At 48.4% G+C, this 24161-nt stretch overlaps 1 pseudogene; it reads right to left on the bottom strand.

Moving 5' to 3' along the window:
• LOC120836285 overlaps positions 1-24161 on the bottom strand; it is a 43161-nt pseudogene that overhangs the window by 17454 nt on the left and 1546 nt on the right.

The following is a 24161-nucleotide window of genomic DNA, read 5'->3' as shown; positions in this document are numbered from 1 at the left end:
ACTATGTAGCTCGGACAACTCCCTACACCTAACGAAAACATCTACCCGACATCACTTTAGTAATCTACCAATCTATAGCTCACACCATACAGAGGTACTAGGATGTCCATATACTGACCAGGGGCATAGCATAGCAATAGGAAGGAATGAAAAATGTTTTCTTTTTTTTTTATCGGGAGATCCCTATGTTGTTGTTGTGGCCGTTATATGGCAAACCAGCGGTTCATGAATGGTTCAGGAACTGTCTCCAGGAATCCATAGGATGGACATAGGGGTATTAGAATTGCACTAGTATGAACATAGGGCGTCCATACCTATTTTTGTTAGGGCCTTTAACCTCTTCTACTTTTTCCTTTGCCCTCTTATAGTCTCCCTCTCTTTACACTTTTACCCTACATTATTTTGCTATGCAAATCAAGCATTTTAAAACAGGGCCATTTTATTGAGTCAAAGATCTATTCAGTCCAGTTTCAGGGCAAGAACTGGTCGATCAATCCGAGGAACGGCTCATTCGGATCTGATCATTTTCTTCCCTCGCTGCAAATACGAAGTCATTGTAGTGTGTCAAACTCGTAACCTTTTCGAATCTGCTTTCCACCAGTATGCGTTGATATGCCCAATGTAGGGACCAACACCGTAACCAACAACGTAAAGGGAAAGATAAAAAAAAACCTAAATATCTTTTTCTGCTCGATATGTTACAGGTGGGAGTTCGCCAACTACAAAGCGCACAAGCATTTCAATGAAGTAATGCTCGCCCCCATGTAGCGCAACTAGCAATCGTGAGATGGCAGATCCGAACGCCGCACCACCTTCCGATCCAGCGATGCAGATTTTCGCGACAACACCCAGGTAAAAACGCAGTGTAAAATATCGCAGTATTTTATAGGCATCAAAGCTTATCCCAAGCACTCTTTACCCTCATTCCTAAAATCGTTTATTGACCTCTTAAGTTCGAACTAAGCACACCAGAAAGAACTGGTGGACCGCGCAGGCACCTCATAAAGGCGCGGCTAAATGTGGCGCTTCGTAACATGTGGGCGCACATGTGAAGACATTGAGCGTTTCATCAATCACTCGGAGTATACTTTTATCTGATCGCCGGCTAGCTTGGCTGTGTACACCGCACAGGCGCTCTGTTTATCCTCACGCGGTGTGTTTGGCCATCCCTAAAGAAACCTCCGCAATGACCGAAGCCGTCCTTGTGAGTACACAGAACGCGCAGAACCCCATTTGCTTCTTTACGGGTTCAGTTTATTTCTCGCCACATAAAACGGGCATTAAATTAGTTCGGGCAGCCGACTCTTTGGGTCTAATCTTCCTGCTGGACGCTCGACGTTAGTACCCGTTCGTGGCCTCTACGAGCCCGCCGCTGACTTTTTTTGGTGGCGTTAGTCGTCGCACACTCTGGCTCGGAGACACAGTTGCGAGGGCCGGGTGGCAGCCTGGCGATGTTTACGACTTGGCGTGGGTCGCTGACACGCGACAGCTCAGCTCCGAATCGGGATTTCGAAAGAAGCAGCGGATGGGCGGGACGCTTCTTGGAATGGAGTGTGGCGCGGGTTTTATGGACAGCTGACGCCGACCAGCGTTTTGAGTCTTTTGCACATACGCTGCCCTTCTATTTCTTTTTTGTTTGTCGCGTGTACCGATCTAAACTAGTCAGGCTTTCAAGATTTTGCCACGCTGCTCTTTGCTCATCGAGCTGGCTACGTCGCTATGGGTGCACTGCGCGACGAAGTTAGCGCGAACACGGTTATGGCGCTTCTCCGTGGTTTGCCTTAAACTACAACTAAACTCTGCTTCACTCTAAGTTCGACATCAGCCTACGCTATAATTTGACGGAGCCAATCGCGCAGGCCAAAAGGTTATCGCTGTGGAGAAGGATAGAGGAAAAGGAGGGAGGAGGAAGGGGAGATGCCAGCTACCCGTTGTGCAGGCAGGTGATATCACCATTCATAAATCACAGAGAGGCACGCATGAAAATGTGGTGTACTCTTTACCAAATGGCCATCGTGGGCACGGGTCTGAACGGTAACCATCGATCTCTGAGGCACGTTAGACGAAGTTGTTAAATTGTGTGCCACCAAGGTCGACAACGGCTTGCTCGTGTTAGCTTTGTATCTCCCGCCTACGGCACTCACCAAATATTTCGTGCAAGGCAAATAAGAACTTCATACCAGTCATGCAGAAAAACACCCTATTGGACCTGAGGGACGTGCAATCGCTGTTCTGCAGTGCCGTCTCGGGGGAGCACGCTCAAGACTAATGCTGAGGAAAGAAAAAACGCCGAGCAGTCTTCGACAGACCCGTCAACAAATAGAATGACATCGAGAGTATCACTTGCCTCGTCAAAGTGTTGACTCTAACGCTGTCTCGTTCTCCCGCCTTGCTCCTGCTGTCCTGTTTCCTGGCACCGGCAGAACTGAGATTGGAGCTTCCAGGTGTGAGAACTATATTTCCTTTCTCCGGACAAACATATATATATTTATTTATTTATTTATTTATTTAGTTCTCAAATTGTTCAGTACGGTATGTCGCAAAATCATCGAAATACCTCAAGAGAGGAGGAGGAGAGGAAAGAAGGGAAGGAGGAGGAGCAAGGGAGGGGAAGAGGAGCACGGGGGAAAAGAGGGTACGTGGGTACGGATGAGAAGGAGGTGCATACCCTCCCCTCCGTACCTTTCTCTCCTCCTCCTCAAGAGCTGAGCTCTAATTCGGCATTACAGGGAGTTGTTAACGCCTTTCATTTATTGTTTCGGGCTCAAGTCTGCCCTCTTAAACGTTTCAGTTTGTTTAGTTTTTCTTTGTTTTATCACTTCATCATTCGTGACATTTTTGATGGAGGTGCGAGGTACCGCATTCTATGCCAGTAAAACGTAGCCCTCAGAAGATCTGTCGGGGTCAATCTTTTACAAGTGTCGGAAAGCTGATCCCCTCGGCAAACCCGAAACTCGTGCCAGCCGGCGCCTCCATGGACAGCCCCCTTAGTTTGAACTTTTACCCGAGAACTCGAAGACCAAGACGTCGACGATGCCCCAGTAGAGCCCGGCCGCCCCATCCGTCGTCTACCTGCCCGTCGCTCCTCGGACACCGGCTCCCTTCCACGGCGAAAGTCACGAAGACATCGACGACTAGGTCCAACAGTACGAACGAGTTGCCCATTGTAAAGGGTTTACTTGGCCTTTGAAGCAACCACGCGAAACTGGTTCGAAAACCGCGAAGCATCGACCACCTCCTGGGTGGAACTCAAAGCTGATTTACGAAGAACATTAACCAACCAACAACGAAGAGAACGCGCCGAAGACCTTCTTTAAGCGAGGGTTCAAGGCCCTAACGAGAGCGTCGTTAGCTTTGTCGAAGATGTTCTTCGACTGAGCAGCGGATACTGACGCCCCTGAAGCAAAGAAGCTGATGGTTGTAAAGCGAGGGGTGAAGGGAGGCCTTGTGCGGAACCCACCCACGATCATTTAGGGTTCCATCACGGAAGCCACGAGCATCGAGCGTGCTCTTCTCACCAGAGCCAGCCACTACCATAGTCTACCCGGCGTCAGTGCGGTTACGCGGTCCCCTTGTGACCTTGCCCACGGCATTCCCGGCATTCGTGAGTTTATTCCCGACGTCGTCCGGGAGGAGCTTAAGAAGCTTCTACCGACAGCTGAGCGCCCGGCCTCAATCTTCATCGCCTAGGTTGTGCGAGAAGAGGTTCAGCGAGCCTGCCGGCATGAAGCTCCTGTCACCGTGGCCGAACCCGAAGAGCCGACGCTGACCTCCGCCGCATTGGCCCAATGACCGCCGTCAGCTGCTCAACATTACCCGGTGGCGCCATGACGGGACTCAACATTACCCGACGCCACGACGAACGACACTAGTACGACCGCCGAGACCAACCAGCGTGAGTGAAAACCGACGTATGGAGGACAGCGGATCGACGACACACCTGCTGTCACTGCGGTGAAGCCAACCACATTTACCGTCGATGCTCCTACCGACAACTGGGGCTGAGCGGGTGCCACCCGAACGACTCGCGCCATCGCTCTGGTGAACACCCTCGGGAGATCGACGAGTAGCTGCGAGGACCTCAGTTCCCAGCGCCTGCGTCCCGCCGAGAGTTCCGGTCGCCGTCGCCACGACGTCCAGCTTTGCCGATGCACCGACGCCGACGTGAAAGCCTGTCGCCCCTCGCTCCTCACCGGGGAAACTATTCGCGGCAACCCCTGGAGGCGGAGTTGCTGAAGACGACCGATGCTAAGATCCTCCACGAATGTCGGAGGTCCCCCACTCGAACGCCAACAGAGACCGAAAGGTCGCCCCTGCAACAGTAAAGAATAACATTAACGTCGTAATCGACGACCACAACGCGTGGGCTCTCGTCGACACCGGAGCCGACTACTCCGTCCTGAGCGGGAGTCTTTCCCAACGCCTTCGAAAAGTGACGACGGCGTGGAATGCCCACAGATACGGACCGCCGGGGACATCTTATCACGCCAGTCGGAAGATGCACTACTCTCATCGAGATTCACGGCGAGAAATGTCCGGTAAAGCTCGTTGTTCTACGAGACTGTGAGACGTTATACTCAGAATGGACTTCTTGTGTGAATACGGCGCCGTCATCGACCTGGAAGCCAACGAGTTGAGGCTGCGAAAACCGATTGTACTGCACGAGGATCAGAAAACTACGGAAGCCACGTCAGCTATAGTGCTTGCACTCTCCGACCACGTGAACTTGCCACCACGCTATAGTGTACTTGTGCCTGTCAGGACCGAAAAAGGCATCTGCGGAGAAGCTCTGCTGGAAGGTAGCGTCCAACCGCTCCTAGAAACAGGGACCGGTGTCGCAAAAGGCATCGCGGAGCTCCAAGACGGGCACACTGTTGCACTCATAACGAACTTCCGACAAAAGGCTCAGCACCTTACGAAAAGCACTGCCGTGGGTTACGCCGAAGAACTCCCAGAATCAGCTGCAGTCGCCAGAATATCAGAAGTTCTTTCTTCGTGGCCTCACAAGACAACGCCGCCTTCGTAGTTTGCCATCGATCCAACCGTGCCTACCCCACAACGACGACAACTCAGTTACCTCTGGCCGAGTTCAATGAGTGCTCTCCACGTTGTGAAAGATACACCAAATGACGGTTCCGAAGCATCTAATTGTTACTAATGACGACGCGCTTCCTGTTCATCGGTCGCCGTACCGTGCATCTGTGAAATAGAGAGAAGTCATCCAGAAGTACGTCCAAGAAATGATCGACGACGACATCACCCAGCCCTCAAACAGTCCGTGGGCTTCACCGGTAGTCCTGGTGAAACCAAAGACGGAACTCTTCGGTTGTGCGTGGACTATCGTCGACTGAACGCCGCAACAAAAAAGGACGTCTACCCGCTGCCACGCATCGACGACAGTCTGGACCGGCTGCGCTACGTCCGATAGTTTTCGTCGATGTACCTGAAGAGTAGGTACTGGCAGATCGATGTCGACGAACGGGACCGTGAGAAGACTGCCTTCGTCATGCCGGGCGTACTGTACAAATTTAAAGTGATGCCGTTAGGACTGAGCACAGCATCGGCGACCTTCCAGTGCGTAATGGAAACCGTCCTTTCCGGCTTGAAATGGCAAAGCTGTCTCGTCTACCTCGACGACGTCGTGGTATTCGCAAGCGACTTTAACGAGCACCTGAGACGCCTGCGAGCCTTGCTACAGGCTATCCAGAATTCTGGACTGACACTAAAGCCGTCAAAATCTCGGTTCGATTACGGCAAGCCCAAATTCCTGGGCCATGTCGTGAGTGCTCAGGGTGTCAGCCGTGATCCTGCAAAGACATCCGCTATCGCCGAATTTCCAAAGCCATCGGACAAAAAAACCGTACGAAGATTTCTTGGACTGTGCGCTTACTGCAGGCGTTTTGTTCGCGATTTGGCTAAGATTTCCGCACCGCTCACAGATCTTACGAAGGACAACGTGAACTTCCAGTAGTGGGGAGGCGCAAGAACGAGGGTTCAACCAACTGAAGGAGACTCCAGTCGCCCCCTTTACTCGGACACTTTCACACGGACGCCGGACGCCACACGGACGCCAGCAACAACGGACTTGGCGCAGTACTCGTCCAAAGACAAGATGGAGCAGAGGGGGAGATCGCTTACGCAAGCCGGGCACTCTCCAAGGGAGAGAAAAGTTACTCAACGACCGACAAGGAATGTCTTGCTGTCGTCTGGACTTTAACCAAGTTCCAACCTCACCTGTACGGGATCCCGTTCCGCGTTCTCACGGGCTACCAAGCTCTCTGTTGGCTCGCCAACCTCAAGGACCCGTCAGGACGTCTCGCTCGCGAGTTTTCAACTCCAAGAATTTGGCGTAACCATTGTGCATAAGTCTGGCCGCAAGCATAATGACGCCGACTATTTGGCCTCAGTCAAATCTCCTCTCGGCAGCACCGACGACGACGATGGCGCCTGTTTTCTCGACGCAGTCACAGAGACCGATATGGGAGCACTTTAACGAGACGACCCGGAACTTCGCGCCGCGATCGACCACCCCGAAGGTCAAGGAAGTTCAGTTCGGCGAGTCTTAGCCGGAGACTTGTCAAGATTCGTTTTGCGGTGAGGCGTGCTCTTCAAGAAGAACTTTGGAACCCCCAATTCTGCCTTGCTGCTGGTAGTTATTGCTAGCGGAAGAAATATATCAATCATGCTATGACGACCCGACGGCTGGACACCTTGGCTACAGCAGGACGCTCACCTGGATTCGTAATAAGTACTACTAATCGAGACTCCCGAAAACCGTCCATCTGTACACTCGGTTGTGCCATGAGTGCAAACGACGTAAGAACCCTCCGACGAAGAAAGCAGGACTCCTTTAGCCGATATCTGCCCCTACTAGGTACTTCCAGCAGGTCCAAATGGATTTACTTGGGCCGTTCCCAACATCGACGCAAGAAAGCAGGTGGATTCTCGTCGTGACCGATTATCTTACACGATACGCCGAGACGAAAGCCTTTCCATCCGGAAAAGCGGTGGAAGTCGCCAAGTTTTTCGTCGAGTCCATTCTCCTTCAACACGGCGCACCTGAAGTGCTGAAGCACGAAGCCAGCAGAACTCCTTTAGCCTATATCTGCCCCTAATAGGTACTTCCAGCAGGTCGAAATGGATTTACTTGGGCCGTTCCCAACATCGACGCAAGAAAACAGGTGGATTCTCGTCGTGAACGATTATCTTACACGATACGCCGAGACGAAAGCCCTTCCATCCGGAACAGCGGTAGATGTCGCCAAGTTTTTCGTCGAGTCCATTCTCCTTCAACACGGCGCACCTGAAGTGCTCATCATGGATCGAGGGCCATCTTTCATGGCGTAGATGACTCAAAAGGTTCTTCGGCCCAGTCACACCAGCCATCAACGAGCCACCGCTTATCCGCAGACAAACAGGCTAACAGAGCGGCTCTACAAGACGAGGACTCACATGATCTCCATTTACGTCGACGTGGAGCACAAGACGTGGGACGAGGTGTTGCCGTATGTTACGTTTGCCTACAACACAGCGGTTCAAGAAACCACGGGAATGACGCCGTTCTAACTGGTACACGGCCGGGCGGTTACCACGATGCTCGACGCCATGCTGCTTTACGTGCCAGCCGACGATGGAAACGACGACGCTCAACTGATCTCTCAACGGGCGGAGGAAGCTCGTCAACTGGCAATGATCAAGGTTCAAGACCAACATCGAGTTGACGCACGCCGGTATACCGTTCGTCGCCGGGACGTCCACTTTCAACCCGGAGACCGGGTATGGGTATAGACACCGATACGGCGTCGCGGTCTCAGCGAGAAGCTCCTGAAACGCTATATTGGACCCCTCAAGATCATCCGACGCCTCTGCGATCTGAACTACGAAGTTCTTCCCAACGGTGCGCGCCCATCTGCAAGACGCCAGCAACGGACCGAGGTGGTGCACGTCGTCCAGATGAAGCCGCATTACGAACGATAAAAATGTGGACCCTCGTCAGAAAGTTAACTGCAAATGTGGCTCGCGATTCTGCTATCCTTTTGTTGTGGTTTTGTGGTTTTTTTTTTCGTTTTGTGCTGCATCGGGGCGATGTGCTTTTTTTAAAGGGGGAAATAATGCCGCGCGCGCTCGTGGCCTAACGGTCATTGTGTTGCCTTCCACACAAAAAGCCAAGGTTTGATGCCTGGCCGCGGGTATACATTTTTATTAACTCTGTAATGTAATGCTCTGGTAAACTAGAGAACAGTGTTTCTGATCCCAGGTAAAATGTTCTAGGCGCCGATCCTTTTACGCCAATAGACCTATTGCTATAGTACCCAAGCATCAAGGAGAATGCAGGGATTGGTGTTCCACGCGCCGCACGTGCTGGCCTCAACAGTAGTAACTTTTCTAAATCAAATATCTAAACGAAACGGCATCTTGCACGCGCGTTCGTGAATGCTTTATATTTGTTATTTACTTCGAATCTTTTATACGGGGAAGGAGTGCGCGTGTGGCGCGTGGAACACCAATCCCTGCATTCTCCTTGACGCTTGGGTAATACAGCAAATGGTCTATTGTTCCAGAAGCCTACGCGTGTACAGAAGTGGCTCCACGTGGCAAGCCGCAGTCAGTCTTGCCGCAGCGTTCGATCCTGCTGTTACGCCGACTTCGACGCCCAAGACGTCCTGTTGTTGTTGACTTCTGCTTCCTTTCTGGTTTGGGCACGAGTTCGCCCCACAAAACGTGTCAGTTTCTTCAGTTATTTTTTATTTCGTCACCTCGTCATTTGTGACAATGTGACATCATCACATAATCACCGTCACTATACGCGGCACCGCGGGCCTCTCTGATATGGGCTGAATTTCTGCGGTGCCGCTGCTCTCCGAAGGAAATAAAGACAATTATTATTATTATGTTCCAAGCCAGCGGGGCGTAAAACGCTTTCTTATTGCGCAGCTCTTAGGCGTACGTTTCCACGTTTCCTCGGCGTCGCCGTCCCGTAACCGACACGGTAAATTTAGCGAAAAATTTAATTGGTGTTGAGGTCACGTGACGTCAAGTTTCCTGCTAAATCTAGCGGAGAAACTGAAATGGTTCCTTGGATGACCTGGCGCGACGTCATGTGACGTCATTTTCCCCGTTAAACTTAGCGGGGAGCTTAGCTCGCTAAATTTAGTCGGGAAAGTTTCCCGCCAAGTTTAGTGAGAAAATTTTCCCGCTCAATTCAGGGTGTTAAGGTTGAGGAGAGGAGAACATAGAGAGGCACACCCCCTCCTCCTCTCCAAAGAGATTCGCTTTTATTTCGCATTACAGAGATTTGTAAACGTCTTTCATTCTTTTTTTCATCGTCAGAGAGCCAGCCAGACCTGTGGCTTCGATTGACAGGGTGTTCACGCTGCCCGGTTACAAGCTCGACCGCAAGCTGGGAGATTTCAAATCCCGCTTTCGCGAAGACCGCCGTCCGGCCAACACCGGCGCCAACCCCTGGAGCCCCACCACGGCGGTACCGGGCCCCTTGCATTGCTGGAAATTCGGCCGGTTCGTCTACGAGCTGGGCACGCTGAGAAAACTCGCCAGGCGCTCGAAACCGGCCTGGTAGAAATCAGCCGCTCATGGCCTCCTCGTGAAGACCATCATCGCGAAGGCCGTGCTGGGTCTAAGGCTCTTCACCCTCTTCCCCATCCCGTCATCATCATCATCATCTCACATCCATCCAGCGAGCAAGCCCTCATCAGCCGCAACATCAACCCGGACATTTGCCCACAAGATCCATTTTGACATCTTCGTGCATCTTGTACATTATCTCAGCCAATAATCACCCTCATAGATGCGGCACCACGGGCATTTATAGTACGGGCTGGCTGCTTTCTGCGGTGCCGTGGCTCTCCTGAGTCATTACAGAATGCTATTACTACTATTACTATTTTCTGTGCTTATGAACAGCCGATGCTTTGGAAATGATGCACAGTGGTATTACAAATTAGTCAGATAGCTGAAATGCTAAATGCTTTCAGTTAAAAGCGTCATCATTTGTTGCACCGAGTGTGTTATACAAGTGCTGTACGCGGGTCATGGGGATAATTGACATGATTAACAAAAAAGTAGGAGAAACTCGCAGAAATCGTCTTGTTCACGTTGTTCACTTCATGCAATGAAGTGAACCAAGTGGTGGCTGCCAACACTAAACTTTACAAAATTTCGTGTCACGTCATCCATGAATAAATTCAGCGGCAGGAGGAGACGAGGAGGGAAGGAGGAGAATGAGGAGGAGGGGAGGAAAGAAGAAGAAAAAGAGGAGGAGGTGGAGAGGAGGAGGGACAGAGGAGTGCAGGAGGGGCATACCCTCCCCTCCGTACCCTACCCTCCTCCTCCTCAAGAGCTGCGCTCTAATTCGGCTTTGCGGAGAGTTGTAAACGTCTTTAAATTTTTTTTTGTGCTGGTGTTATTAAATTTTCTTTGTGTGTAGCATGAATTATTAAAAGAGAGCTTTTTTTGGCTTATGCATTATCAGTCAAAGCTTATAGACTAAGAAATGTCTGAATTGATTTCATCTGGTAAGCATGCGTCATATGAAAATAAACACAAAGCCTTGCAAGATAAATGAAGCAGCTTCAAACTGCTGTCTTTATTAAAGAGGAATCCTACTTGGAGAAGTTTTATTTTTCGGACATGTCAGACAGGCCACACATTTTTCTTAGACAATTTTTTCCCTCTTCGTCAGTTTTGTTTCTTCGCTTGGAATCACACGATCTCATTCGCGAACAGAGAGGCGTTGCTAGGGGTCCAAAATAGGGAGCGTTTCTCTTTCCATGTGTCGTAACCCAAGCTGCACCCCACAACGATAGAGCACCGCTCCGTCGTTTTCTTCGCCGTATTTGACATTTTTGTGAGTTCCTTGTCTCTTCGGCACAGCCAGCAGCCACACAATATTGTATCGCTTCACGCAAGACGCAACGCAAAAAAGGGATAGACGCACTAAAAGACCCCATGCCAGCCTCGCTAAACGCTACCTGACCAGCCTCCAGGCCCCGCGGTGAGTGGCAGCACCGTTCCAGGCAACTGCGGCAGAATTTGGTCGCGCGACTCCCAGCTGCTATGGAGATGCCGATGTGGTTGGCACACCTACCAGTTCTAGTACACCGTAAGAGGGGTACACCGGCACCAGGGGGAATATAGTTCAGTCACAGCCAAATTACCGCAAAAAGGCAACTTATTCAATCAAAGCCACCGAAGGCTGACAAACGCAGCAATGAGCGAAATCCAAGATTGTAAACGCCTCGAGCACTCGCATGTTTGTGTTTCTTTGATTCGTCCAATGATTGAGGTTTATTTTCAAAAGATGGTAAACACGTGCAGTTCTTACAACGGGCCAAAAGGTGACTCCTACAGTTGATGTTAAAAAAAGATTGTGCTGTCGCAGCCGATCCTTCAGACACCGTCCAGTTTCTGCAACATAGCAAAGTCCACAGGAAAGAGGAATAATATATACAACGTCCGGCGAGCAAAGAAGAAAAGGCAGCACTTTTTTTTTTTGTGGAACGTGTGTTTTGATAAATTTTCCATTTTTGCGCGAACCTTAGAACAAATTTATCGAGTTTTTAGGGGCTCAGAGTACTAAGGGCACACCATACCTACTCGCCACTTGTTTTAGATTATGTGATATTTTGTGTAGATATGTATGGTTACGCTTTCTTCACTACACGTCCTGGCACTCCAAGGTAGTGGAAAGAAACAGTTATTTTCTACCTCACTTAAGCCCTAAAAATTAATATTTCCATGCCATTAATGATAGTTTCTTGATCCAAATTGACAGAACGAAACCTTCAAGTTTCCCGAATCAGGTCCTAATGGAAATAACAGGAACGCTGGTAAAAAAAGGCAGAAGGGGGTGAACAAACAAGGAGCTCTGTTGACGAAAAATTCGTGGTACCTATGAAAGGTATGTGCGGTATTTGCACTGCTCTGATTCGCGACTCTAGCACATTGCTCGCCCTCTCGCGGCGAAACTCGAAACCCCTCTAGTGAGAATCCACCCCTCCCCTCCCCCCAACATGCTATGACGGATCAAGGTGGAGCTCTCGGTCGTGGCTCAGAAATATACATTTCTAAAGGGAACAACATTGTTCAGTGCCCCAGTGCACTGCTGCGGCGTGGAAGGATAGTATTTTATCGTTTCATCGCTTGCGAAAAGCCAATGAAACGTGCCGCAGGGGCACGGACATCGTGAACCAACGCGAGGAGTGGGTGCGCCTCCTTCGGACCGTAAAAACGATGACCGAAACCATCACACTGTGCTCGCGGCATTTCTTTTCGGGAGATTTTTTTCTTCCAAGGAAGTGTGTGCAAATCTGTCGTTCGTTTTTTTTATCTTGCGTGACGGTGTCAGAGGTTAGGCTGAACCGCGACAAGACGAGTACGACGACAAGCGACGAGAGTCAGCTACGAGGGACAAAGATATCTCACTGTTGCTCGTCACGTCGCTCGGTTTTCGGATCTATAGAAAACGTCGCTCATCGCCTTGGTCGCTTTCTCCCGTCGTTTTCACGCGGCGGGAGCGACTGACCGAGCTACAGCGTGTCCTTGTCCCCGCCGCTTGTCTTGTAGCTTGCCAAATTGTTTACATGCGGTTTAAGAAACTTTGCGGCGATGAGGGCAAGCGATGAGTTTCACAATCCTGATTCTCCATCTCAAATCTTCTGAGAATTTCGGTGGCGCTGGGCGCTTCAGTCATGCCAATAAATCAAGTAGTGTGCTTGAATGTCCCCATTATCGAGAGCAAGTTCGGTGTTACAGCTTCGCTCTCGATCGCCGATAGAGACGGGAAATTTAAAGCAAATTTTCGATTAGTACGGTTTGAGGGCGTGTGAATGCAATTTAAACAAACCGGGTGTGCGCGCATGCAGCCTGAAGCAGTCTTTAGGTCAAGAGGCTTTATGCCTAAATGAGCAATCTTAATAATATCAAGCTGTGAATTTTAAAAAAAAGCTGAGAATGTTGCAGCTTCAGTAGCACAACATTCGCTCTATATGTTAAGTGCACTTGCGCCAACAGACGTATCTATAGATATGCCGTTATATTAAAAAAAATATTATGTTTGTTTGCTGTTTAAACTGACCAGTTAGTTTAAAGAAGCTAGGTCTCCCAGTGAAACGTAAACACGCCGTTCCCAGCTTTACCAGAAGCTCCCTCTTCACGTTCTTCGTCCAGCTTCGCTCTCTGTGGTGTTTTGTTTTGACCGGCCAGCCCTCATCATAATCGGCTGAGTCAACATTAGAATGTTTTTATATGTTTGTTTATTTCTCCAAGAGCATGGAAGCCAAAGGCGCCGCCTTAAGAGAGGAGTGGTGCCATCTGAAAACTTGCCTGTCCTCTCAACAGAGAATCGAGAAAAGAAGAGGCAAGCCATGGACCGAGACGACAGCCGCTAGGAGCGGCGCAAGAGCGCCACAGGGGAGCCTTGTTAGCCAAGGCAAATTCGTGCCAGATAATGAATTTACATGCCTGCTTCACCCTAAGTTATTTCTTATGTTCAGTTTACTTTCATAATCTTGCAAAGGACAGCACCTTTCTTTTAGACTGCTGGTCACACAACATAAGTTCTATGGTCAGTGACAGGTTAAGAACTCTGTAGATGCTCCACGCCACAGCTGCAACGTGCCCGCTGCAAGTGCCTCCGCTCTTGAAAACTAGTGCGGTTTTATGTGCGGGAAGGAAGAGCGAAGCATGCTGCTAATCGAGCAGGATGACATCGCCGCAAGGCGGTAAAAGTAGCTGCACCATTCACTTAATGCAAAGTGCCTGAAGATTTTTTACGTGTGCCATCGAGGGTGACGACAGGACAGAATTGTAACTAATCGCTGCTTACATGATTAACCACCCCACCACTGATCACAACAATGAAACTTTGCAAGAAGGCTTATTTTGCGGATAAATAAATACTGCTTTGAAGACGTTATTTCAGAGCATTGCTCATATAATAAATCAAACAGGGGAGCAAAAGAAGACTGGTGAGTCAGCAAGGTGGCGCTGGCTTATTTCTGTGCTGCTCACACCAGCATAGCGGTGGTGTCACGCGAGTGTCTCACGCAGCATATCGCATCGATAGTAAAGACCGCAGTATTTTTTCTCAGCGCTCTACAGGAACCATCGGAAAGAAATGCACACACCGCGACAATTTTGCGACATACTTGTTTCAGGGGTGAAGACTGAGCGAACGAAGAGAAGCCACCGGCACGGACAAAGGTTCTGCAGGTCTCGACTAACACCATTTAGGAGAGAAGGCTGTAATGCTGACATTTCTGCATTCACCAGCGTAGGCGTATGCTGGACACAGATTAAAAATGAGTGCTACGTTAGCAATCGATTTTGAGGCAAGTTTGAGCCGAACGTTCACACAATCGTCGTGTCCAATCTGTGACCAGCATTGGCCTTCGCTAATGACGGAGGAAGGTGGAGGAGGAGAGAAAGGGAGGAGCTGAAGGATGAGGGGAAGGGGTCAAGGAAAAGGAGGAGGGGAGGACGAGGAGGAGGAGAGATAGGAGGGGTGAAGGAGTCGCAGGGAGGAGGCGGAGGTGAGGAGGGAGAAAAGTGGTTTACCCTTCTTTCAGCACCCTTCCCTTCTCCTCAAGAGCTGCGCTCTAATTCGGCGTTGCAGGGTGTTGTAAACGTCCTTCATTTTTTACCTCTAACATTTTATTCCGGTAATGGTAAGTTGACATTTCGGCATCTCGCTCGAACGGCTGGGGCTACGTTTCGGCAAGTTGGAGCTCCCCGCAATGTCTAGTTTATTTTTGCGGTGCAAAAAGCCGGGCTGGATTCCTCAAAAATACCATGTATATATAGTTTTATAAGTAAAACTTGCTATATTAATGACAACTTTTGATAGGTGGCGCGAGCTATCACCCATCACTATGTTATCGTGCATTGTGCGTACGCTCGTACGTCCGGCCATCGTATCGAGAGCTAGTTGCGCCCATTGGATTTGTTGTCAAGCGCACGCAGGACACCTACGACACATCTCTTTGCGGTGCAGTGTCCCTTTCATCGATCGAGGACCTGGTGATCTGGAAGGACAGGAACAAGCTGCAAAATATAAAGGGCGTCAGATTGAAGCCAGATCTGATTGCTGCACCTCTGAACACGAACGTCTAAAATGCAGCGCTCCGCTCGCGAATCGAGGTAGATTTCTTTCAATTACTAAGAGCACCAACACTGCTTAAAAAAATATTTTTTTTTGCTAGGCAATTTATTATGGTGCCAGAAGATTACCCAATAAATGTTTTGCTAGAGCGCCACGTATGCTTTTAATAGAGTGCAAAAACGAAAATTCTTGAAACAAAAGCTGAAACTGAATTGGGGAGGAAGAAGAAATGTAGAGGACGAGGGAGTTTCCGGAAGCCACGTGGCTACACCCGACCACGTCTACTTTTTAGCCGAGGCCACATCTACGCGCGGGGACGTAGCCGAGTCGGGAGGAGATAAGGCTCCATCCATGCAAAAGGTCACGTGACTTATAATGCAAGGACATAATTTGTTTTTATGTACGTATAATGTATTTCCTAACTAAATATAGAATATAAAAACGAAGAGCTTAGATTGTATTGTCATTTTAAAGTTAAAGGAGCTTTGCAACGATCTTAACGTCGAAAGACATGGTATCTTCTACTTTTGACATTGTTTATCTTGCCACAAAGGACAGAAAACACACCTCTTTCCTTCGAAATATTGCGATTCCACCGCGTAATCGCGAGGAAAAAATTTGAATATTCCCCGACCTGCAGCCGTGAGAGGCGACCATGAGAATCACGTGGCATGACGTCAACGGGGGTATAGTATAAAGATTGCAAGTTGTGCAAATACCTGCTCGAGAAATGGCAGCTTTTTTATAAATCTTGACGTTCCATCATACATATAAATGCGTTAAAAACCTGGTATCATCGACAAACTTTTAGTATACGGGGTTATAGTGGCGCCATCTATCATAGGTACACAAAACCGCCAGCTCTATCTGCTACCGCGAACAGCCGCCAGAAGCCGGAAGGGGACGGGTGCTAAGCCGGACGGGTATGGCCAGACCCGGATGAGACTTTTCTCCTTTCATCATATTGTTTGCGCTGCGCCCGCACGTGGTCACGCGGCCGCGAGCGGATGAGTTCTCGCTGCTCACTGATGGCTCTAGTGAGAGAGCTTCACCGGAACCCCGCGCGACCCCCCTTGACGTCACAGCGCACGTGACTCGGAAGATGGTGAAGGAGTTGAAAGGTGCCGAAAACCTCAATCTTTGTCCATTTTTAAAATAAAAACTAGGACATGCAGGCAAAAACGGTTTTTAGTTCTTTACTTCAGAAAGGTCTAGACGCCAACTCCCAAATTATTTAAGCAAAGCACTGAAATTGTTGCACAACTCCTTTATTATGTCACGTGACCTCACAAATTCTTTGACAATTTAGCAATTTTTACTGTTTTCTAAGACTAATAGCAAATACATTGTGTAATAAAATTGTATCAATAGATATCTTTAGAGTGATGTTGTCCATGAGTCGCATACACGTGTGAGCGGTGTGCGTGACATCCATGCGTGTGGGCGTGCAGCCGTGTGGTGCGGGCTTGGTTGGCTTGGTGGAGGTGCGGCTCCCGGGGCCTTCGCTCTTGTGTGCATCGCTGCCGAGGCGAGGCGGTGAGGTTTCGTCGTGTGTGTGTTTGGCTTGGTTCGATGCGTTTTTAGTGTGAGCTTGTGTGCATTGAAGGGGACAAGTGCGAGCCCACCGCTCCGTACGTTCTTGACTTGCGCGTACGCTCGCAATCTCACGAAAATTGTGAGTAAAGGGAAAACAAAGGGGGAGGAGGAGGAGGGGAAGAGGAGGAGAGGAGGGGAGGAGCTTGAAGGATGAGGGGAGGAGGAGGTGAAGGAGGAGGAAGAAGAGGAGGGAGGGGGACGGGGAGTAGCAGGGAGGAGAGAGGAGGGGTATACTCTCCCCTCAGTACGCTTCCCTACTCTCCTCAAGAGCTGCGCTCTAATTCGGCGTTACAGGGCGTTGTAAACGTGTTTCATTTTTTTTCCGCTATATATAGTGGGGAATGTTTCCGCTAAATTTAGCAGGAAATGTGGCGAAAATTTTCCGCTAAATGGGAGGGGAGCAGGAACGGAGGAGGGCAGGGGGGGAGGAGGAGCATACCCTCCCCCCCGTGCCCTCCCCTCCTCAACTTCCAGAGCTGCACTCTAATTCGACATAATAGAGAGTTGTAAACGTTTTCATGTTTTGCAGTCACAGTTTGGCCCTTCGTAGAGGATTTGATTTCCAGTAACGTGTGACGTCTCCATTGACCTCCCTCCCTCAAACAAAACTTTGTCCGAGGAGCAGCCTAGCCAGGGGTTTATTGGTGAGACATGGATGCCACAAGTAAAGACCCTCACTTGTGTCTCACTCTCATACTTCTTTCCTGCTCGTGGTTCCCAGAGCTGGTCATAGGCAGTTGAAGCGTCACTACAGAATGACGGCTGCATTAAGGAGCGAGCTTTCTTCTCCCAGTCTCCCAGTTTGTACGTGTGCGGCGGGTAACATGTTATCCCTGCAATAAGACGGGACGAACAGGTGGTCTTAGGTTTTTATTTTAGTGAACACAGTGCAGAACAAATCGAAACTTGCCTTGCCTGAAAGTTCCATCACAAGATGTAACAGTTTAACACAATAGCTGGTCTTCTGAGATCGTTTATGCAGCATGGCGGCATCCTATTCCGCGTATCTGATCAGTGAATTGATTTAGTTGGGAACGAATTAACTCGGTACTTTTCTATCCTGGCTTGATCTACGAAACACTTCGCACTAATGGTTTAGTCAGACGGTCACATTGTGAATGACTATATTGAATAGAGAATAGAGCAGGTAACTTATTAACTTTCACGCACTGTGAACCTTAGACAAGAAATTACGACAATCATGTTCTGTCTTTTCTGTTTCTCTGGTTCAGAGATTTTGAAATAACTAGAGTTTGACAACTGACGGGGTATGCTAAATGTTCATGTTGCCTTCCAATATGTTATCTAAGCACTAAAGAAAGTTGAAAAAAAATTATACTTCTATACGAAACTTGAAAAAAAAAAAAGAAAAAAAAAGTCGATGACGGCCAAACAAGACGGGTAACTCTTTTACTGATAATTTCTGTGGAGTTTTCGTTGTGATGAAGACAACTCATCACATGTGCGCTCATCACAGGTTAGCAAGTAAAATGATGATTTGTCACATAGAAACATTTGTCTTAAAGTAACCCGTTTTTCGGACAATTGGTCACAGTGTTAGTGCAGGGAATGACAATAAACTGTGTGGGGATTCCTGTAAAATACTTTCCACGATGGCTGCGATAACGGCCATGGGTCGGAACGCTTGGCTTATTTCGCCGTGAGCTCCGACCTGTTCATGAAGTGGAGGGTCCTCTGTCTTGGAGCGCCCTCCTCTCACTCTCTCTCGGGGGGACTTCTTTCCGTTCCCCCGCTCGGATGCGGATCACTGCAGACAGGCGAGGAGGTTTCGCCTCAGCTTTTCCCGCTTTCGGGAAACGGACTCGTCCAATGACCGCGAAAGAGATAGGACGTGTATCGGCGACTTCTCCGATGCTTCCCGATCTTGGCTCTCCGGAACCCCGCGTCTGGCAGGTAGGGACCTTTTCTTACCTCACCGGCATGGAGGGCATTTTGGATGGGGACATTGTAGTTCTTTTAGAAGAGTGTTCTAATAAATGCACATGGACTCTTTTCTTACTCTGGTACGTGTGTCTTCTCTTCCGCTATATTCGAGAGAGTGAGACAAGGTAGTTGATCATTGACCCCGTCGGAGATATCTATAGAACCTACCCGCCGTAGTGTAGCCCTAAACGTCGTCTATACTGCCGCGCAGATGTGGGGACCGCGCTACTAGGTTGGTCGTCGCCTTTGATATATCGCCGCTGTTGAGATAGCCCTTTGGTTATTCTATCGGTACCTCTGTTGGTAGCAAAATCCCCCAACTATAAAATGTGCTGTTAAGCAGGAGACGCACGTGCACAAACACCAAGTGGTGTCGAGCATCGTGAGATGCACCACACGGAGATAGTCACAGAACAAGGGCTCTGTACATGGAAACAAAAACATTTCTACACTGTAAACCTATTTATTGAGAGTTGTGACTACAGTGCAGTGAGCACACACAAAAAAAACTATTTGCTGGTTTTACGTACTAAACAAACAAAGGGCATGTGGCATGGTCTAGTGGAGGGCTAAGGATTAATTTTGACCACCTGGGGATCTTTTGACAGGCAACAGAAATCTTGGTTACAACGCACCTTTTCTGCAGTATTGCCTCTGTCCGATTGCAGGCACCTCGGCTGGGATTCGAGCCCAGCAACTGTGGATCTGTAGGCCGGCGCTTTGCCTGACAGCCACCTAGGCGGCGAATACGCCAAGCACCACTTGTCGTGTTGATGAATAACATGGCATGTTGACTACATGTTCAACGAATAAACAAAAAATGGAAGGGCCCAAATAGCAAAGGCACATAATCTGGCTCGAAAAAGAAGAATTTTTTTTATATGTCTATATTGGCACGTGAAGAGAAGCGTGAGTGGTTTCATTGTAAAATTGTATATAAAGTTGTGGAAAATGTAAACTGAAATGACTGAGCAATGATCAAAAGATACCGGTGGAATTGTCCAGGTTCACAAAGTTTAAAGAGCAGATCCTCTTCATTTTTGTTTTTGAACAAAACAATGCAGTATCACCTAGAAAGACCACACGTCAAGAAGTACGACATTGTTCTGTCTAAATGTTAGTTAAACGGTCCAGCAAATTTTGCAACACGCCCAGTTGCCGAAATCGGCTGACTCTAGCGGGTGAATTGAGGCGCTGCTAACAGGGGAGTGAAAGGCCTACGTCGGTGGCGTAGCCAACATTGAGCTAAAGGTCATCCCCAATGCCCCTTTTTTATTTTTTTTTGTTCACCGGGCAGGCGTAACGGGTGATTTCGGCAACGTTTCCTTTCTGAGCTCAGCGGTGTCCACGTGATTGGCGTAATGCGCCTGCGCTGCGCGCTTCTTGGGAGCCGTCCCGACGTTACCGCTGTCTCCCGTGTCGCAACCGCCGTCGTCGTCGTCTCAACGTTTGTGATTATTGTCTCGGAGTTTCGTTCACACTAAGTGCACAGACTGATGCCGCAGTTGTGCAGGCGTCGTCGAATGTCGTAGACACCAAGACGGGTTGAAGACTGCGGTGCAGATGACACTTGCACCTGGTACACACCCGCCCCAACGGTATCCCGCCGGCTCGCCCCAATCCCTCCCGTTGTTGCGTAGAGAATCACGTGACACCTCGTACCACGTGATAGCCATGTTATTAACGGTCCCAGGCCAATGTTGCCAGAAGGAGCCGGAGTTTCGGTTTCAATTTCTGCACATGTTTAAAATAAGATTTAACGACATATATCTCATCGTTTGCGAAGCAGATAACGTATTGTCTCTAATTAGTGGTTTTTAATGTAAAAAAAAACCCATTATCCCCAAATTTTTGAAGTTGAACGGAGTTGCTTTTTAACTAGCAACCAAAGACGGCATGCGGACGAGATTGCGGTGTGTGGTGACCACTGTGAGGTTTCTTTTCTGTGTTTCAGGGCCATTTTGATTTACTCGTCTTTAGTCTTTGCTACCGCTTACCCACACTTGTTGCCACCTTCATTATCTGGGTGCGTAGCCCCTGCATCAGTCAAATAATTTTTCCGATGACTCAACAAGCAAAAGTGAAGAGTCACATAGCATGGCACTGCAATCCCTTATTTGCAGTTAAACTTCTCGAGTGGGGGCAGGGCTAATAAAACCTTTAGGTTGTTACTCGGCTGTGTAAGTTTATCTTGCCTATGACTGTACGAACAATTCTACAAAAAAGCAAAAGGAGAACAGAGTCGCGTAGCTTCATGATCGTGTGATGAATGGTGAATGGCTTTTAGGTCTCAACTGCCACAGAAGCTTGCCAAACGTTACTGTAGCAAGATGCCATAATTGCAAGAAGTGCATCTGGTGAACTGGAAGTGCAGTTATGGTGCGGTTCAGGGCCAACCGGTTCATGCTGCCTGCATTCCAGTGTTGGTGGGGCAAACATGAAGTAAGTTGTGAAATCAAGACATGTGGTGCGACAACGTTCTACGACTTCGGTGGCTGTTTGAGCATGTTGGGGCACCAGCACATGCAGCTGACAACGGAAGTGCCAACCATTCTCAAACAGACACCCAGGTCGTGGAAGGTTGTCGAATCACATGTGTTGATTTCACAACTTACTTCATGTTTGCCCCAACAACACTGGTGTAAGTCTAACTTTTCATTAACCGCAACGTTCAAGAATGCAGGCGGCATGAACCGGTTGGCCGATAAATGCACCATTTTATGCAAAATCTTCGCTTTCAACCTACCTTGCAGACCTTGTATGGGTTGACATAATTAGAACAAAACATTGCTTTGAGAAGAACTGGCAATTATTGTGTTACGGTTTTTGTTCTACATCAACCTATGACGAATGTGCTGTGATGAAGGGGCCTGTGGCCAGTTGGTCTACAACAAACTGACATAAGAAAGACAGACTGCATCCCGTTTCTGTCCATCAGGCTCCATTGTGTCATGTATGAAGTTCACAAGTTCAGGCACAGATTTTTGTTCAAGTCTTAGCGTTGGTACATCTAGAAAGAAATTACTGCTGGCATACTCACTGGCCACAAATACATTACTATAGTCATTAGTACAGAAGTCAATTGCCTGTAACCCGGTACCGTCGTTGCAGCATCCAGGCAGCTTTGTTGTCTTCGGTGTCGTGTAGCATGACACCAGCTGAATCAGCCTGGACAACCACCTCCATCTCGTAGAAGTAAGAGCAGGCTTCAGGAGGAGATGCCGGAATCTTCCCAAGCCTTGTCAAGACGTTGCTGCCCTCACAGCATTGTAGGACGAGCCGGTATTTCTCGTCCAAACTTGATGGTTCCGGAGCGTTGGACAGAGCACACATGGAGGTCTACTTTTATGAACAAGGTTACTTGTGGTTTCATGACTGTGGCAAGCCAAAATGAGGCATACAGATTCTGCAGCATCTGCCTAGCTTGTCTTGCTCTTTGCCACTGATAGAATGTGAAGCACCAACCATCTGCGGGAAGTATCAAAACGGTAGCTTCACGAGCGACACTTCGCAGAGGTTTCGACCTCGTCTCCTGTCGTCGCCGCCACAAATAAAACATTCTCTGCGCTCTTGGTCTGGGGCCAGGGAAGTCGGATTCTCCCGACGGCCGTCCGGCATATCGTCAGTAATGACGCGACAAAAGAAGAGTTTTCCGTGTCGGTTGCTTGAAAGCCTTGTTTTAAATCATTACTTGCGTTTTGCGAAATCGCACCGCGGCAGTGTGCAGCTGCTACTCTCAATGTTGGATGGTTTTAGAAAATTCCACCGTGCTTAACAACTACTTCATGGATCACTGGTGACAGTCGTCAGTGGCATCCATGACGCCAACAACGACGGCTATGAGAACCGACCACGTAGCACCTCCGTCCTCATGTACGTGACGGCACCATTCCACCCGCACTGCGCGTCCGTGCTACAGATATCGCTTTTGTTTCTTCGCTCGTTGTGGTAAAAAAATACGGTTTTTTTATGCGGCCTCACATAATAGTTTTTGGTTCGATTTGAGAAAATCGTACTGCTGCACTTTTTCAGTTCTGATTTGCGCAGAGTGTACGTAATAGTGTTAACTCATGTATGGCTCCTGGGGAAAAACGGCAAATTTGGGCATCTGACACACTCATGCGAAAGTCTGAGGATTCGTTTCAACAATTAAGGGGCCTTTCGACCTGAAACCTAAATCGCGGTTATGCGCCAGATAATGACTAAGGGTTCGTTCAAACAGCACAGTTTGGTTATGTTTTGTTGTACTACGAGAGCTCACTTAGAGTTATGGGAAATGTGTGTCTTGTATGGAGCATGGCAAACAGTTCAAAGAAAGCTTTGCACGCAACATTCAAAACACGGACGTCCCAGTGACTGATAATGAAACATAAAAAAGTGGAAGCAAACACTCTTGTGTGAACAGGTCTTGCGGACAGGGCTCGTGGCACACTTTCCACAGGCAGCCTCCATCAGACTACAGGTACTCCGGCAGGGGTTCGGGCTCGCCAACTTGAGATCCGTAGGCCAGCGCTTTGCCTCGGAGCCAGTGAGGCAGCTAGCTTCTGGGGATTAAATAGGTATAAGGTTTAAAAGCGCAAACAGACAGGGACAAGGCGCTTTCAGAGTCAACAAAGTTCTTGAAAAAAGCGAAAGAAAAAAACAGAGCTGGAGATTATAGAGGCTTTCTTTATTAAAAAGAAGAATGACAAGTGCGTCAGCGCGCCATCTGTTAGCCTACTAGATAAAGAAGTGACTTATCTAGATGGGTGTCTGTAAAGTCTTCTTGGCTGTTGGCGTTGTTTGAAATGTAAACGGTAGATGAGTTGCCCATATAAGCGTTGAACGGTCTTGCAATAAATCAGTTGAGAGTAGCACCTTGTCCCTGTCGTTTGTGTTATTTTCTATTGTCCCTGTCTGTTTGCCCTTTTAAACCTTTTACTTACCATGGACAAACTTGCCCAAACAAAAGTTTTAATGGGATTAAATAAGCACTTTTTAGCTCACCTGCATGACTCTTCTGCCCGCCTCCTCCTCCTGCAGACGAAAATGCCATAAGCCATTGGATTAATTGTGGCAACAATCAATACACAACTGAGAACCAGGTTCCTGGTCTCATGGTGTTTATTCGGTATGCGGTTGGATGCTGATTAATTAAACTTAACGTTGACAAGACTTCAGGAACTACTTATCATGAATGCTGAATATTTAAAATAAATATTGACATGGTTACTGACACTAGTAATGATCAGTGCTGAATAATTAAATTAAATGCTGACCTGATTGCAGTCAATATTCATTATCGATAAGGTCCATGTAACGTAAAACTTAATTAGATTCTCTGAGAAGTTTGGCAGTGTCAAATTAAGCTCAAGACCTGCTTGAATCTTTTACCAGTGGGACAATAAAGTGGGAGAAGCAAACAATGATAATTTTTTACCAGTGAGACAATAAAGTGGGACAAGAAAGCAATGGTAATTTGTTACCAGTGGAACAATAAAGTGGGAAAAGAAAGCAATAATAA

Source organism: Ixodes scapularis, unplaced genomic scaffold, assembly GCF_016920785.2.
Source record: "Ixodes scapularis isolate PalLabHiFi unplaced genomic scaffold, ASM1692078v2 ptg000324l_1___fragment_1__unscaffolded, whole genome shotgun sequence".
In the NCBI taxonomy this organism is placed as follows: domain Eukaryota; kingdom Metazoa; phylum Arthropoda; class Arachnida; order Ixodida; family Ixodidae; genus Ixodes; species Ixodes scapularis.
This window is presented reverse-complemented; position numbering and strand designations above follow the sequence as displayed.